Source organism: Triticum aestivum, chromosome 1A (assembly GCF_018294505.1).
Source record: "Triticum aestivum cultivar Chinese Spring chromosome 1A, IWGSC CS RefSeq v2.1, whole genome shotgun sequence".
In the NCBI taxonomy this organism is placed as follows: Eukaryota; Viridiplantae; Streptophyta; class Magnoliopsida; order Poales; family Poaceae; genus Triticum; species Triticum aestivum.
This window is the reverse complement of record NC_057794.1, coordinates 533,727,050-533,745,635: the sequence shown is the minus strand read 5'-3', so window position 1 is coordinate 533,745,635 and position 18,586 is coordinate 533,727,050. Positions and strand designations below refer to the sequence as shown.

General features: G+C 42.9%; 1 long non-coding RNA gene across 1 annotated transcript in view; it reads right to left on the bottom strand.

Moving 5' to 3' along the window:
• The window catches only part of LOC123063653 (uncharacterized), a 19,166-nt gene extending 3,391 nt beyond the window's left edge, over positions 1 to 15,775 (bottom strand). The window contains exons 1-2 of the long non-coding RNA XR_006430451.1: positions 15,766 to 15,775; positions 15,399 to 15,403 (exon numbers count right to left, since the gene is read on the bottom strand). This is a non-coding gene — a long non-coding RNA (uncharacterized lncRNA). The remainder of the gene's footprint in view (positions 1 to 15,398; positions 15,404 to 15,765) is intronic.
• Positions 15,776 to 18,586: the final 2,811 nt, after the last annotated feature.

Below are 18,586 nucleotides of genomic sequence, written 5' to 3'. Positions count from 1 at the left end.
GGATGCACCTATGAATGATAATATTGACACTGACCAGGAGGCATTTATTCTGGAATGTGCTTTGACAAAAGTCAACCTTGAGGGGGCATCTTCTGATGGACATGGATATGCCCCTGGGCATATGAGTAAGCTTACAACGCAAGACCTGAACTATGGAGAAAAAAAGAGGAATGCTATCTACAAAACTCCTACTCCAACCAAGAAAGACTTTGTCAATATGACTCTTGAGAAGAATACTGAGAATATGGAATATTGTGAGGATCTATTAAGATCAGTCGACATGTGTGTCTCTGAAGATGAGGAAACAGAAGATGAGTTGGGGGTTCTCCCTCCTGAGGCTGTCCAAATTCTCCAGAGCGAAACATGGAAGAGATCTCTGCTGGAATCACTTGCTCAAGCTAAAGATGTAGAGGCTGGTCATGAAAACAAGTCAAGATGGGGGCCTGTTGTTGCTAAAAGACCTGCTACCAGAGGCCGTGGCAATGTTAACATCATGGGAAAAGCTGCAGCGTATAAAAGAAAGAAGAATCTGGAAATCCCACCCATGTTCAAAGGTAAATCCTTCTCTACTATGGATAAAAACGTTCTTGCTAATCAGATGAGTCAAATGAATTTGGTGATTGGGGGGATGACATTCAAAAGAACTTTACTATTGATGAGATGATAGAGGTAGAGAAGGAGAGGTGTTTGGTTTTTGCCAACAACAACCCTGAAATTGTGCTACCTAATAACCTTGATTTTGATGCCAGTGAATTGGTTAGTACACCTAATGATGCCCCTCTCCTGGAATCAGTGGGCACTGCTGATGCTTCCAGGGGAACACGAATGGTTCTAACTAAAGTTAAGCCTTGTGGCTTGTCCCATCCATTCAAAATTAATTAGATGATAGGGCTTATTTGGAACATTAGAGGTTTAGGGCAGCATGAGAAGATTCAGTGCCTATGTGATACTATTACTAAATCTAATCCTGATTTTATTGGTTTTCAAGAAACTAAGAGAGAAATTATTTCTGAGGGCTTCCTCAAGTCTATAGATAAACTTGACAATTTTGTGTGGCACTTTCTGCCAGCTGATAATACTGCAAGAGGGATCCTTGTGGGTCTCAAAAAAATTTGCTTTGAAGTGGTTGGTTTTACTAATCAGAAGTTTTCCATTATTGCTACCTTAAGAATAAATCTGATGGCTTCATTTGGCAGTTGGTGTTGGTTTATGGATCTGCTAACCCTGAATTTAAGATTGACTTTATCACTGAGTTACATGATACTGTAGCTAATACTGCTTATCCTGTTATGATCTATGGAGACTTTAATTTGGTTAGGAATGATAAGGAGAAGAGTAGTGGTTTGGTTAATCAACAAACTGTCTTCTTGTTTAATGATTGGATCAATAGGTGGGCGTTGATGGAGATTTCTATCTCCAATAGGGTGTTTACTTGGTCTAACAACCAGGTTTCCCCTGTTTTTGCTGTACTTGATAGAGTGTTCATTTCTGTGAGCTGGGATACACATTTTCCTTTTTCTACTCTAGTGGCTCTTCCCAGGGTGGGGAGTGATCACGCTCCCTTGGTCTTGGATACTGGTGCCAGAGCCCCAACCACCCCCAAGCCGTTTAGGTTTGAGAAGTGGTGGCTCTCACAGTCGGACTTTCATCAAATGGTGATGGAAGATTGGAATCCCGTGTCTTCAGGCAAATCCTCTGCTGATAATTGGATGCTTAAGACTAGGAATCTCAGAAAGAAAATCAAGGGGTGGAGTATTAATAGGGAAGCTGTTCTTAAGAGGAAGAAGAAGGCACTCCTTCCGGAGTTTGATATTTTGGATGTCGTGTCTGAAAACCATCAACTATCTGTTGCTGAGTATGACAGGATGAAAGAGATTAAGAAAGAGCTAGATGAATTGTGGAAGAAAGAGGAAACTGCCCTTTGGCAGAGGTCCAGAGATAGAAAAATCCTAGAAGGTGATAGGAATAATGCTTATTTTCATGCACTGGCTAATCACAGACACAGAAAAAACCATCTGGCTGAGTTGGATAGTCCTAATGGTGTGGTCACTTCGACCAGTGAGATGCTTCAGGTGGCTACCTCTTTTTATAAAGAGCTATTTGCCTTTGAACCCAAACCTGATATCCATTTGGATAGTAACTTCTGGTCTGAGGACGAAATGGTTAGTGCTGATGATAGAGAGTGCCTAGAGAGACCATTTTCTGAGGAGGAAATTAAGCAAGCTGTGATGTCTTCTTATGCTAGTGGTTCCCCTGGCCCTGATGGTCTGTCCTTTTTATTTTACCAAACCTTTTGGGACTTGATTGAGAAAGACTTTATGTGGATAGTTAGAGACTTTGAAAGAGATGCCCTTGATTTATATAAGCTCAACCATGCCATTATTACTCTTATTCCCAACATCCCTAGGGCTAGAGACATGAAGAATTTCAGGCCCATTAGCCTTAGTAATTGTGCTGTTAAGATTTTCTCTAAAGCTATGACCACTAGGGCCTCCCCCTTGTGTGACAAGCTAATATCTTCTAATCAAACTGCATTTATCAAAGGGAGATTCATCTTGGAAAGTGTGGTTATGGCTCATGAGGTCATTCATGAAGTTCGTAGGTCTGGGACTGCTGGCTTGATTCTTAAATTAGACTATGAGAAAGCCTATGATAGAGTTAGTTGGGATTTCTTAAAAGAGATGCTTCTTTCTAGAGGCTTTGGTAATAAATGGGTGGATTGGGTGATTTCCACCATACATCAAAGCACTTTTCAAGTTAGGATTAATGACTCTAATGGTCCCCAATTCTCTGGGGGAAAAGGCTTGAAACAGGGTGACCCTCATTCACCCCTTCTTTTTAATTTGGTTGCTGATGTGTTTTCAAAAATGCTTCAAAAGGCTACTAGTTTTGGTTTGATTCGTGGGCTTCTGCCACAAGCCTTCCCTGGTGGTGTGGTCAGCTTGCAATATGCTGACGACACCATCTTATTTTTAGAGAATTCGCTGGAATATGCTAAGAACTTGAAGTGGATTCTCTCATGCTTTGAAAATCTGTCTGGATTAAAAATTAATTTTCATAAGAGTGATTTGCAAGCTATTAATATCTCTGAACAGTTGTCCAATGAATTTGCTCAAGTCTTTTGCTGCCAACTGGGGGATTTCCCCTTCAAATATTTAGGTGTCCCCCTCCACTTTAAAAAATTGAGGAGGGAGGACCTTCAACCCATTATTGATAGGATTATTAAAAACATTTCAGGCTGGTTGGGAAGATTTCTATCTTACAAAGGGAAATTGATATTGCTTACCACATGCATTGCTAGTATTCCTGCTTATCTTATGTCTATTATGAAATTTCCCAAATGGGCAATTGATATGATTATTTCTCAAATGTCTCACTTCTTTTGGGGTAACATGGGGGATTCTCATAAATACCACCTTGCTAACTGGGGGCTGATTTCTAGGAAAAAGGAGTTTGGTGGCTTGGGGGTACCCAATCTTAGAGAGTTTAACATGGCCCTCTTGGCATCGTGGGGTAAAAGATTTTATGATGAAAGGAATAGTGATTGAAAGAAAGTGTTGAAATATAAATATAACACCACTTGCCCTAATTTTTTTAACACTAGGGTGGTTCTTGGTTCTCCATTCATGAAAAGTTTATCTTGGGCTCTTGCAGCTGCTAAGAATTTCTATAGATGGGTCCCGGGGAATGGGAACAGCATTGCCTTCTGGCATGACATTTGGACAGGAGAGTGTTCATTAAAAACTGCTTTTTGGGATCTTTACAGTATTTGCCAGCAGCAGGACTCTACCCTGGCTCAGGTCTGGGTGGATGGTGAGCTGGTTAACATTTAGGAGGTGTGTCACTGAAAATACACTAGCAAGATGGGAGGAACTCACCGAGATTGTTAAGACTGTTTGGCTATCTGACTCTCCGGATCAACCTCTCTAGATGTTAGATTCTTGTAACAAATACTCTGTCAAATCCTTCTATAAGCTTATTAACTTTGGAGGGATTCCTTCTGTCATTAAAAATGATATATGGAAAATCAAAGTGCCACCGAATATACATGTTTTTCTCTGGCTGGTTTATTACAACAAGAGTTTGACCAGAGATAACTTAGCTAAGCGTAGACATGTGGAGGACATGTCCTGTGTCTTTTGCTGCGAACCTGAATCTATCCAACATCTATTTTTTGATTGCATTGTTGCTAAGTCTGTTTGGAGTTTAATTGCTGATATCTTTGTGATTGATGTTCCTAACTCTTTTGATCAATTATCTTCCTACTGGAAGAGAGGGAAGCATTATGAAGTCTTGAATATGGTTTCTGCTGCTGCCTTGTGGAGCTTATGGCGTCTTCGGAATGATTTTGTTTTCCAGGGGCGAAGATGACGAAGTATGCGGTGTGTCTTGGATCTGTTGGGGGCAACGATCAAGAAATGGAAAATATTATGCTCAGAAGCTCAGGATGCGCTACTTCTTCGGTGCTTAAGGCTGTTGGACCACCGAAGAGGGGAATTGCTTAGAATCGCCTGGATATGAAAGAGGGAATAAAATGAGGAGGGGAGCTGGATCCATAGCTAGGGCTTTTGCTTTTACTGGTTATGCGTCTAGTTTCCTGAACCTGTTCTGGTAAAAACTCCTGCTGTAATAGGGTAGATCTACCTATGCTTGGGTTCTATCTGTGGCAGCTACTCTCAGGCTGTTGCCGGGCGTTGTTAAACAGTCTTTGTGGTCGTTGGTTTTGCCTTGGCTTTCAATAAAAAGTTGGGGCGGGGAAACCCCTTTCATTTCAAAAAAAAAATCACTCTGCCCTTCCCCGCAAAAAAAAAAGAGCGAACATTGTTTGAAAAATAAGGCGACATGAACACGCATCCACACGTTGTTTTTTTTGAAAAAAAATGAAACACGCAGGCATGAGAAGATCAGCCTTCGATTTTTCTTTTGGAACTAAACATGGGTTGCAGAAGGAAAACTCGCGCACGATAGCGTCGCGTATATGTTCACGTGGGTGGCTCGTGGCCGGAACAAGTTCTGACCTCCATTATATCTATCCACAAGAATCTCTCTACCAACATTAACAGGATTTTCTTCCGCCTGTCTCGACCACATCGATTACTAGCATCGCCATCCACGAGAAAGCAAAACCATTCTCCCAATACAATATTCAAACCCACCCTGAGCCCAAGCGCGAGGACGTGGCGGGGATGGGAAGTCACGAAGCAGCGGGGACACGCGGCGGGGAGGGATCCGCTACTCGCCGGCTGCGTGTCCCGTGGAGAACCCGGCGAGCCTGACACGTCCGGCACCACGTCGGCCCCCGGAGCAAGGGGAAAACGGCTCCCGCGCTTAAACAAATCGCCGGCGCGCGCGTCGCGTCGCGTCACCGCCATTTCCGGCGGCGGGGCCACGGACGGACGGGCCTTTTTCCCGGCGACGGGGCCGCGGCGTCTGACCAGGGCGCGCGCGCGCGCCGACGCAGGCTTTCTCGTGTCGTGCAGGTGCAGTGGCCTTTTTGTTTTTCCTTGCCTCTGCAGCTTGGCCAGATGTTGATCACTGTACCGGATCCAGTAATTAATCGCCTGCGCTAATTGTCCTGTGCTTAGTGATGTGTCACTCAGGGTACCTGTGTTCGAGGATGCTGTGTCAGTCTCAGGCGCTGCGACGCCTTAAACTAATCCACTATTGCCACGTCAGCGTATGCACGATTCGAGGCAGGGTTGTTTCTGGATCAGCACAAAGATGGCCTCGTTCATGTCCTGTTACTGTTAGCTGGTCCTTGCGGCCGGCGTGACCTGGTTTTAGACCAAACCCTGAGTGAGTGGTTAGTGGTCACTTACCAGGATTCAAACGTGCGCGGAGAAAGTCTCGGACGCTGTAAACTTGACGGCCTTTCCTTTTCGCCGGTTCGGTGGAGCAGTCCCAGACGCGCTTCAGCTGGGAGAAAACGTCGGTAGGAATGCACCAACCGATTGATGATTAGTACTAGAAGCTCGTGGGAATGAATCCATGGATGGATCGGGACACCAGTGACCGGCGAGTTAGCCGTCGCTGGCCGATAATAAAATACCAAACGGCCGCCGGTGCCCACCAGTGCAGCCAGCCCACTGGGTGCACCATGGGTCCATGTCTCTAGCCAGCACACGGCGACTAGCTGGAGGCTGCCGAGTTCGCGGCGCACGAGCCCTAGCTACCCTACTGGACACGACACAGCGCCGGAAACCATGCAGGTTCGCGGAACTCGTCGCCGGAGGCGGGAGGACCAGCGCACAGCCACAGCGCAGGTCCCCGGATTTCGACGGGTCACGGGCGACAGCAACGTGCATTACGACGATGTGGCATCTGCGTGGTTTCTTTTCTTAGCTCGGTGCGGATGCCCACCTTATCGTCCCGCTACGGAGATCACATCGCGCATTCGTGTTTGCTTATGCTTCTGCCTGCGTAAAATTGACGTTGCGATATGTTCTTGCAGGAGAAATGTTTGTTCTTGCAGGAAAAGCTGTGATTCCATTGTGATAAACCGTCCAAAGCTATGTGATTACGAGTTATGACCGCCCGCCGAATCAGATTGCTTCGAGTAGTGCCACTTTTGGCCAACCATGGCCTTTTTTTTACACCAAGAAAGAGCAAGGGTCCAGTTGGTCCGAATGCAACAGGTGTCAGTGTCTGTCGAGCCGTAGTTCTCGAACGATTCCATGTTCTTTTTCCCCAGAGCCCATGCAAATATCTTCCTGGCGAATGTGGAGTTTCTACGCCTGTGCTCAAATGTTTCTGGTGTGAACAATAAAATATAACATAGAAAAACATTTTAAAAAATTCTGAATTTTGTTTGTGACATATTTTAAAAAAGTTTGTTGTGCATGCAAAATTTCATCACGAAATGACATTGGAGCAAGGCATTGTGAAAAAGACCGATGGTATGAAGATGTTTCTTTTCTTGGGTGCGGATGCCCACCTTATTCCCCCCCTATGCAGATCACATCGTGCATTTGTGCTTGCTTAGGGCATGGCCAATGGGCTGCCCCAAACCTGCTGCCCCATTCTCCACCTAGGTTCGGATGCCACGCTGTAGAAAAAGTGGTAGCCCTGCAGGTCTTGGTGTGGCTTGCAGAAGAGCCGGCTGCTCCATGCGAGAAACCAAGAGAAAGTGGGGAGAGAGAGGAAAAGTAGAGGGAAAGCAAGCTGGGAGATGGTCCCAGGAGGTGAAAAAAGAGATGAGAATCAGAAAGGAAAGAAGATGATGGTGGGTTCCACAGAAGGGTAGCTTCATGTTTTACGTTGGATGAAAGAAATCAAATTGGTAGCCTCATTTCTTTGATCATAGGTGGCTGAGCTGGGGCAGCACCTAGGTGCTGCCACCATTGTACATGCCCTGATGCTTCTTCCTGAGTGAAACTGACATTGCAGTGCAGGGAAAATGGTTGTTCTTGCAGGAAACGGCGTGATTCCATTGTGATAACCCATCCAAAGCTCTGTGATTACGAGTTACGACCGCTCGCCGAATCAGATTGCTTCAAGCAGTGCCACTTTTGGCCAAGCATGGCCTTTTCACACCAAAAGCAGGGGTCCAGCTGGTCCTAACGCAACAGGTGTCAGTGTCCATCAGGCCATAATTCTCGAGTGGTTCCGTCTTCCCTCAGAGACCATGCAAATATCTTCCTGGCGAATTTAGAGTTTTTATGCCCGGGCTCAAATGCTTCTGGAGTGAACAGTAAAATAAATAACATAGAAAAACATTTTAGAGAATTCTGAATTTTGTTTGTGACATATTTAAAAAAATTTTTGTTGTGCATGCAAAATTTCATCACGAAATGACATTGGAGCAAGACATGGTAAACAAAAACAAAATCGATGCTATGAAGATGTTTCTTTTCTTGGGTGCGGATGCCCACCTTATCCTCCTGCTACAGAGATCACATCGTTCATTTGTGCCTGCTTATGCTTCTGCCTGCGAGAAACTGACATTGCAGTGGAGGATATGTTCTTGCAGAAAAACGGTTGTTGCGGGAACGGTGTAATTTCATTGTGATAAACCATCCAAAGCTCTATGATTACGAGTTACGACCGCTCGCCGAATGATATTGCTCCGGGTAGTGCCACTTTTGGCCAAGCATGGCCTTTTTACGCCAAAAGCAGGGTCCAGCTGGTCCTAACGCAATAGGTGTAGCCTGCGCAAATATCTTCCTGGCGAATTTAGAGTTTTTATGCCCGGGCTCAAATGCTTCTGGTGTGAACAGTAAAATAAATAACATAGAAAAACATTTTAGAAAATTCTGAATTTTGTTTTTGACATATTTAAAAATATATTTGTTGTGCATGCAAAATTTCATCACGAAATGACATTGGAGCAAGACGTGGTAAACAAAAACAAAATTGATGCTATGAAGATGTTTCTATTCTTGGGTGCGGATGCCCACCTTATCCTCCTGCTACGAAGATCACATCGTTCATTTGTGCCTGCTTATGCTTCTGCCTGCGTGAAACTGACATTGCAGTGGAGGATATGTTCTTGCAGAAAAACGGTTGTTGCGGGGAACGGTGTAATTTCATTGTGATAAACCATCCAAAGCTCTATGATTACGAGTTACGACCGCTCGCCGAATGATATTGCTCCGGGTAGTGCCACTTTTGGCCAAGCATGGCCTTTTTACGCCAAAAGCAGGGTCCAGCTGGTCCTAACGCAACAGGTGTAGCCTGCGCAAATATCTTCCTGGCGAATTTAGAGTTTTTATGCCCGGGCTCAAATGCTTCTGGTGTGAACAGTAAAATAAATAACATAGAAAAACATTTTAGAAAATTCTGAATTTTGTTTGTGACATATTTAAAAATATATTTGTTGTGCATGCAAAATTTCATCACGAAATGACATTGGAGCAAGACATGGTAAACAAAAACAAAATCGATGCTATGAAGATGTTTCTTTTCTTGGGTGCGGATGCCCACCTTATCCTCCTGCTACGGAGATCACATCGTTCATTTGTGCCTGCTTATGCTTCTGCCTGCGTGAAACTGACATTGCAGTGGAGGATATGTTCTTGCAGAAAAACGGTTGTTGCAGGAAACGGTGTAATTTCATTGTGATAAACCATCCAAAGCTCTATGATTACGAGTTACGACCGCTCGCCGAATGATATTGCTCCGGGTAGTGCCACTTTTGGCCAAGCATGGCCTTTTTACGCCAAAAGCAGGGTCCAACTGGTCCTAACGCAACAGGTGTAGCCTGTGCAAATATCTTCCTGGTGAATTTAGAGTTTTTATGCCCGGGCTCAAATGCTTCTGGTGTGAATAGTAAAATAAATAACATAGAAAAATATTTTAGAAAATTCTGAATTTTGTTTGTGACATATTTAAAAATATATTTGTTGTGCATGCAAAATTTCATCACGAAATGGCATTGGAGCAAGACATGGTAAACAAAAACAAAATCGATGCTATGAAGATGTTTCTTTTCTTGGGTGCGGATGCCCACCTTATCCTCCTGCTACGGAGATCACATCGTTCATTTGTGCCTGCTTATGCTTCTGCCTGCGTGAAACTGACATTGCAGTGGAGGATATGTTCTTGCAGAAAAACGGTTGTTGCGGGGAACGGTGTAATTTCATTGTGATAAACCATCCAAAGCTCTATGATTACGAGTTACGACCGCTCGCCGAATGATATTGCTCCGGGTAGTGCCACTTTTGGCCAAGCATGGCCTTTTTACGCCAAAAGCAGGGTCCAGCTGGTCCTAACGCAATAGGTGTAGCCTGCGCAAATATCTTCCTGGCGAATTTAGAGTTTTTATGCCCGGGCTCAAATGCTTCTGGTGTGAACAGTAAAATAAATAACATAGAAAAACATTTTAGAAAATTCTGAATTTTGTTTTTGACATATTTAAAAAAATATTTGTTGTGCATGCAAAATTTCATCACGAAATGACATTGGAGCAAGACGTGGTAAACAAAAACAAAATTGATGCTATGAAGATGTTTCTATTCTTGGGTGCGGATGCCCACCTTATCCTCCTGCTACGAAGATCACATCGTTCATTTGTGCCTGCTTATGCTTCTGCCTGCGTGAAACTGACATTGCAGTGGAGGATATGTTCTTGCAGAAAAACGGTTGTTGCGGGGAACGGTGTAATTTCATTGTGATAAACCATCCAAAGCTCTATGATTACGAGTTACGACCGCTCGCCGAATGATATTGCTCCGGGTAGTGCCACTTTTGGCCAAGCATGGCCTTTTTACGCCAAAAGCAGGGTCCAGCTGGTCCTAACGCAACAGGTGTAGCCTGCGCAAATATCTTCCTGGCGAATTTAGAGTTTTTATGCCCGGGCTCAAATGCTTCTGGTGTGAACAGTAAAATAAATAACATAGAAAAACATTTTAGAAAATTCTGAATTTTGTTTGTGACATATTTAAAAATATATTTGTTGTGCATGCAAAATTTCATCACGAAATGACATTGGAGCAAGACATGGTAAACAAAAACAAAATCGATGCTATGAAGATGTTTCTTTTCTTGGGTGCGGATGCCCACCTTATCCTCCTGCTACGGAGATCACATCGTTCATTTGTGCCTGCTTATGCTTCTGCCTGCGTGAAACTGACATTGCAGTGGAGGATATGTTCTTGCAGAAAAACGGTTGTTGCGGGAAACGGTGTAATTTCATTGTGATAAACCATCCAAAGCTCTATGATTACGAGTTACGACCGCTCGCCGAATGATATTGCTCCGGGTAGTGCCACTTTTGGCCAAGCATGGCCTTTTTACGCCAAAAGCAGGGTCCAACTGGTCCTAACGCAACAGGTGTAGCCTGTGCAAATATCTTTCTGGTGAATTTAGAGTTTTTATGCCCGGGCTCAAATGCTTCTGGTGTGAGTAGTAAAATAAATAACATAGAAAAATATTTTAGAAAATTCTGAATTTTGTTTGTGACATATTTAAAAATATATTTGTTGTGCATGCAAAATTTCATCACGAAATGACATTGGAGCAAGACATGGTAAACAAAAACAAAATCGATGCTATGAAGATGTTTCTTTTCTTGGGTGCGGATGCCCACCTTATCCTCCTGCTACGGAGATCACATCGTTCATTTGTGCCTGCTTATGCTTCTGCCTGCGTGAAACTGACATTGCAGTGGAGGATATGTTCTTGCAGAAAAACGGTTGTTGCGGGGAACGGTGTAATTTCATTGTGATAAACCATCCAAAGCTCTATGATTACGAGTTACGACCGCTCGCCGAATGATATTGCTCCGGGTAGTGCCACTTTTGGCCAAGCATGGCCTTTTTACGCCAAAAGCAGGGTCCAGCTGGTCATAACGCAACAGGTGTAGCCTGCACAAATATCTTACTGACGAATTTAGAGTTTTTATGCCCGGGCTCAAATGATTCTGGTGTGACCAGTAAAATAAATAACATAGAAAAACATTTTAGAAAATTCTGAATTTTGTTTGTGACATATTTAAAAAAATATTTGTTGTGCATGCAAAATTTCATCACGAAATGACATTGGAGCAAGACATGGTAAACAAAAACAAAATCGATGCTGTGAAGATGTTTCTATTCTTGGGTGCGGATGCCCACCTTATCCTCCTGCTACGGAGATCACATCGTTCATTTGTGCCTGCTTATGCTTCTGCCTGCGTGAAACTGACATTGCAGTGGAGGATATGTTCTTGCAGAAAAATGATTGTTGCGGGGAACGGTGTAATTTCATTGTGATAAACCATCCACAGCTCTATGATTACGAGTTACGACCGCTCGCCGAATGATATTGCTCCGGGTAGTGCCACTTTTGGCCAAGCATGGCCTTTTTACGCCAAAAGCAGGGTCCAGCTGGTCCTAACGCAACAGGTGTAGCCTGCGCAAATATCTTCCTGGCGAATTTAGATTTTTATGCCCGGGCTCAAATGATTCTGGTGTGAACAGTAAAATAAATAACATAGAAAAAACATTTTAGAAAATTCTGAATTTTGTTTGTGACATATTTAATTTTTTTTTGTGGTGCATGCAAAATTTCATCACGAAATGACATTGGAGCAAGACATGGTAAACAAAAACAAAATCGATGCTATGAAGTTGTTTCTTTTCTTGGGTGCGGATGCCCACCTTATCTTCCTGCTACGGAGATCACATCATTCATTTGTGCCTGCTTAGGCTTCTGCCTGCATGAAACTGACATTGCAGTGGAGGATATGTTTTGCAGAAAAACGGTTGTTGCGGGGAACGGTGTAATTTCATTGTGATAAACCATCCAAAGCTCTATGATTACGAGTTACGATCGCTCGCCGAATGATATTGCTCCGGGTAGTGCCACTTTTGGCCAAGCATGGCCTTTTTACGCCAAAAGCAGGGTCCAGCTGGTCCTAACGCAACAGGTGTAGCCTGTGCAAATATCTTCCTGGCGAATTTAGAGTTTTTATGCCCGGGCTAAAATGATTCTGGTGTGAACAGTAAAATAAATAACATAGAAAAATATTTTAGAAAATTCTGAATTTTGTTTGTGACATATTTAAAAATATATTTGTTGTGCATGCAAAATTTCATCACGAAATGACATTGGAGCAAGACATGGTAAACAAAAACAAAATCGATGCTATGAAGATGTTTCTTTTCTTGGGTGCGGATGCCCACCTTATCCTCCTGCTACAGAGATCACATCGTTCATTTGTGCCTGCTTATGCTTCTGCCTGCGAGAAACTGACATTGCAGTGGAGGATATGTTCTTGCAGAAAAACGGTTGTTGCGGGAACGGTGTAATTTCATTGTGATAAACCATCCAAAGCTCTATGATTACGAGTTACGACCGCTCGCCGAATGATATTGCTCCGGGTAGTGCCACTTTTGGCCAAGCATGGCCTTTTTACGCCAAAAGCAGGGTCCAGCTGGTCCTAACGCAATAGGTGTAGCCTGCGCAAATATCTTCCTGGCGAATTTAGAGTTTTTATGCCCGGGCTCAAATGCTTCTGGTGTGAACAGTAAAATAAATAACATAGAAAAACATTTTAGAAAATTCTGAATTTTGTTTTTGACATATTAAAAAAAATATTTGTTGTGCATGCAAAATTTCATCACGAAATGACATTGGAGCAAGACGTGGTAAACAAAAACAAAATCGATGCTATGAAGATGTTTCTATTCTTGGGTGCGGATGCCCACCTTATCCTCCTGCTACGAAGATCACATCGTTCATTTGTGCCTGCTTATGCTTCTGCCTGCGTGAAACTGACATTGCAGTGGAGGATATGTTCTTGCAGAAAAACGGTTGTTGCGGGGAACGGTGTAATTTCATTGTGATAAACCATCCAAAGCTCTATGATTACGAGTTACGACCGCTCGCCGAATGATATTGCTCCGGGTAGTGCCACTTTTGGCCAAGCATGGCCTTTTTACGCCAAAAGCAGGGTCCAGCTGGTCCTAACGCAACAGGTGTAGCCTGCGCAAATATCTTCCTGGCGAATTTAGAGTTTTTATGCCCGGGCTCAAATGCTTCTGGTGTGAACAGTAAAATAAATAACATAGAAAAACATTTTAGAAAATTCTGAATTTTGTTTGTGACATATTTAAAAATATATTTGTTGTGCATGCAAAATTTCATCACGAAATGACATTGGAGCAAGACATGGTAAACAAAAGCAAAATCGATGCTATGAAGATGTTTCTTTTCTTGGGTGCGGATGCCCACCTTATCCTCCTGCTACGGAGATCACATCGTTCATTTGTGCCTGCTTATGCTTCTGCCTGCGTGAAACTGACATTGCAGTGGAGGATATGTTCTTGCAGAAAAACGGTTGTTGCAGGAAACGGTGTAATTTCATTGTGATAAACCATCCAAAGCTCTATGATTACGAGTTACGACCGCTCGCCGAATGATATTGCTCCGGGTAGTGCCACTTTTGGCCAAGCATGGCCTTTTTACGCCAAAAGCAGGGTCCAACTGGTCCTAACGCAACAGGTGTAGCCTGTGCAAATATCTTCCTGGTGAATTTAGAGTTTTTATGCCCGGGCTCAAATGCTTCTGGTGTGAATAGTAAAATAAATAACATAGAAAAATATTTTAGAAAATTCTGAATTTTGTTTGTGACATATTTAAAAATATATTTGTTGTGCATGCAAAATTTCATCACGAAATGACATTGGAGCAAGACATGGTAAACAAAAACAAAATCGATGCTATGAAGATGTTTCTTTTCTTGGGTGCGGATGCCCACCTTATCCTCCTGCTACGGAGATCACATCGTTCATTTGTGCCTGCTTATGCTTCTGCCTGCGTGAAACTGACATTGCAGTGGAGGATATGTTCTTGCAGAAAAACGGTTGTTGCGGGGAACGGTGTAATTTCATTGTGATAAACCATCCAAAGCTCTATGATTACGAGTTACGACCGCTCGCCGAATGATATTGCTCCGGGTAGTGCCACTTTTGGCCAAGCATGGCCTTTTTACGCCAAAAGCAGGGTCCAACTGGTCATAACGCAACAGGTGTAGCCTGCGCAAATATCTTAATGACGAATTTAGAGTTTTTATGCCCGGGCTCAAATGATTCTGGTGTGAACAGTAAAATAAATAACATAGAAAAACATTTTAGAAAATTCTGAATTTTGTTTGTGACATATTTAAAAAAATATTTGTTGTGCATGCAAAATTTCATCACGAAATGACATTGGAGCAAGACATGGTAAACAAAAACAAAATCGATGCTGTGAAGATGTTTCTATTCTTGGGTGCGGATGCCCACCTTATCCTCCTGCTACGGAGATCACATCGTTCATTTGTGCCTGTTATGCTTCTGCCTGCGTGAAACTGACATTGCAGTGGAGGATATGTTCTTGCAGAAAAATGATTGTTGCGGGGAACGGTGTAATTTCATTGTGATAAACCATCCACAGCTCTATGCTTACGAGTTACGACCGCTCGCCGAATGATATTGCTCCGGGTAGTGCCACTTTTGGCCAAGCATGGCCTTTTTACGCCAAAAGGAGGGTCCAGCTGGTCCTAACGCAACAGGTGTAGCCTGCGCAAATATCTTCCTGGCGAATTTAGATTTTTATGCCCGGGCTCAAATGATTCTGGTGTGAACAGTAAAATAAATAACATAGAAAAAACATTTTAGAAAATTCTGAATTTTGTTTGTGACATATTTAATTTTTTTTGTGGTGCATGCAAAATTTCATCACGAAATGACATTGGAGCAAGACATGGTAAACAAAAACAAAATCGATGCTATGAAGTTGTTTCTTTTCTTGGGTGCGGATGCCCACCTTATCCTCCTGCTACGGAGATCACATCATTCATTTGTGCCTGCTTAGGCTTCTGCCTGCATGAAACTGACATTGCAGTGGAGGATATGTTTTGCAGAAAAACGGTTGTTGCGGGGAACGGTGTAATTTCATTGTGATAAACCATCCAAAGCTCTATGATTACGAGTTACGATCGCTCGCCGAATGATATTGCTCCGGGTAGTGCCACTTTTGGCCAAGCATGGCCTTTTTACGCCAAAAGCAGGGTCCAGCTGGTCCTAACGCAACAGGTGTAGCCTGCGCAAATATCTTCCTGGCGAATTTAGAGTTTTTATGCCCGGGCTAAAATGATTCTGGTGTGAACAGTAAAATAAATAACATAGAAAAACATTTTAGAAAATCTGAATTTTGTTTGTGACATATTTAAAAAAATATTTGTTGTGCATGCAAATTTCATCACGAAATGACATTGGAGCAAGACATGGTAAACAAAAAAAATCGATGCTATGAAGATGTTTCTATTCTTGGGTGCGGATGCCCACCTTATCCTCCTGCTACGAAGATCACATCGTTCATTTGTGCCTGCTTATGCTTCTGCCTGCGTGAAACTGACATTGTAGTGGAGGATATGTTCTTGCAGAAAAACGGTTGTTGCGGGGAACGGTGTAATTTCATTGTGATAAACCATCCAAAGCTCTATGATTACGAGTTACGACCGCTCGCCGAATGATATTGCTCCTGGTAGTGCCACTTTTGGCCAAGCATGGCCTTTTTACGCCAAAAGCAGGGTCCAACTGGTCCTAACGCAACAGGTGTAGCCTGCGCAAATATCTTCCTGGCGAATTTAGAGTTTTTATGCCCGGGCTCAAATGCTTCTGGTGTGAACAGTAAAATAAATAACATAGAAAAACATTTTAGAAAATTCTGAATTTTGTTTGTGACATATTTAAAAATATATTTGTTGTGCATGCAAAATTTCATCACGAAATGACATTGGAGCAAGACATGGTAAACAAAAACAAAATCGATGCTATGAAGATGTTTCTTTTCTTGGGTGCGGATGCCCACCTTATCCTCCTGCTACGGAGATCACATTGTTCATTTGTGCCTGCTTATGCTTCTGCCTGCGTGAAACTGACATTGCAGTGGAGGATATGTTCTTGCAGAAAAACGGTTGTTGCGGGGAACGGTGTAATTTCATTGTGATAAACCATCCAAAGCTCTATGATTACGAGTTACGGCCGCTCGCCGAATGATATTGCTCCGGGTAGTGCCACTTTTTGCCAAGCATGGCCTTTTTACGCCAAAAGCAGGGTCCAGCTGGTCCTAACGCAACAGGTGTAGCCTGCGCAAATATCTTCCTGGCAAATTTAGAGTTTTTATGCCCGGGCTCAAATGATTCTGGTGTGAACAGTAAAATAAATAACATAGAAAAACATTTTAGAAAATTCTGAATTTTGTTTGTGACATATTTAAAAAAATATTTGTTGTGCATGCAAAATTTCATCACGAATTGACATTGGAGCAAGACATGGTAAACAAAAAAAAATCGATGCTATGAAGATGTTTCTATTCTTGTGTGCGGATGCCCACCTTATCCTCCTGCTACGGAGATCGCATCATTCATTTGTGCCTGCTTATGCTTCTGCCTGCGTGAAACTGACATTGCAGTGGAGGATATGTTCTTGCAGAAAAACGGTTGTTGCGGGGAACGGTGTAATTTCATTGTGATAAACCATCCAAAGCTCTATGATTACGAGTTACGACCGCTCGCCGAATGATATTGCTCCGGGCAGTGCCACTTTTGGCCAAGCATGGCCTTTTTACGCCAAAAGCAGGGTCCAACTGGTCCTAACGCAACAGGTGTAGCCTGCGCAAATATCTTCCTGGCGAATTTAGAGTTTTTATGCCCGGGCTCAAATGCTTCTGGTGTGGACAGTAAAATAAATAACATAGAAAAACATTTTAGAAAATTCTGAATTTTGTTTGTGACATATTTAAAAAAATATTTGTTGTGCATGCAAAATTTCATCACGAAATGACATTGGAGCAAGACGTGGTAAACAAAAAGAAAATCGATGCTATGAAGATGTTTCTATTCTTGGGTGCGGATGCCCACCTTATCCTCCTGCTACGGAGATCACATTGTTCATTTGTGCCTGCTTATGCTTCTGCCTGCGTGAAACTGACATTGCAGTGGAGGATATGTTCTTGCAGAAAAACGGTTGTTGCGGGGAACGGTGTAATTTCATTGTGATAAACCATCCAAAGCTCTATGATTACGAGTTACGACCGCTCGCCGAATGATATTGCTCCGGGTAGTGCCACTTTTGGCCAAGCATGGCCTTTTTACGCCAAAAGCAGGGTCCAGCTGGTCCTAGCGCAACAGGTGTAGCCTGCGCAAATATCTTCCTGGCGAATTTAGAGTTTTTATGCCCAGGCTCAAATGCTTCTGGTGTGAACAGTAAAATAAATAACATAGAAAAACATTTTAGAAAATTCTGAATTTTGTTTGTGACATATTTAAAAAAATATTTGTTGTGCATGCAAAATTTCATCACGAAATGACATTGGAGCAAGACGTGGTAAACAAAAAGAAAATCGATGCTATGAAGATGTTTCTATTCTTGGGTGCGGATGCCCACCTTATCCTCCTGCTACGGAGATCACATTGTTCATTTGTGCCTGCTTATGCTTCTGCCTGCGTGAAACTGACATTGCAGTGGAGGATATGTTCTTGCAGAAAAACGGTTGTTGCGGGGAACGGTGTAATTTCATTGTGATAAACCATCCAAAGCTCTATGATTACGAGTTACGACCGCTCGCCGAATGATATTGCTCCGGGTAGTGCCACTTTTGGCCAAGCATGGCCTTTTTACGCCAAAAGCAGGGTCCAGCTGGTCCTAACGCAACAGGTGTAGCCTGCGCAAATATCTTCCTGGCGAATTTAGAGTTTTTATGCCCGGGCTCAAATGCTTCTGGTGTGAACAGTAAAATAAATAACATAGAAAAACATTTTAGAAAATTCTGAATTTTGTTTTGGACATATTTAAAAAAATATTTGTTGTGCATGCAAAATTTCATCACGAAATGACATTGGAGCAAGACGTGGTAAACAAAAACAAAATCGATGCTATGAAGATGTTTCTATTATTGGGTGCGGATGCCCACCTTATCCTCCTGCTACGGAGATCACATTGTTCATTTGTGCCTGCTTATGCTTCTGCCTGCGTGAAACTGACATTGCAGTGGAGGATATGTTCTTGCAGAAAAACGGTTGTTGCGGGGAACGGTGTAATTTCATTGTGATAAACCATCCAAAGCTCTATGATTACGAGTTACGACCGCTCGCCGAATGATATTGCTCCGGGTAGTGCCA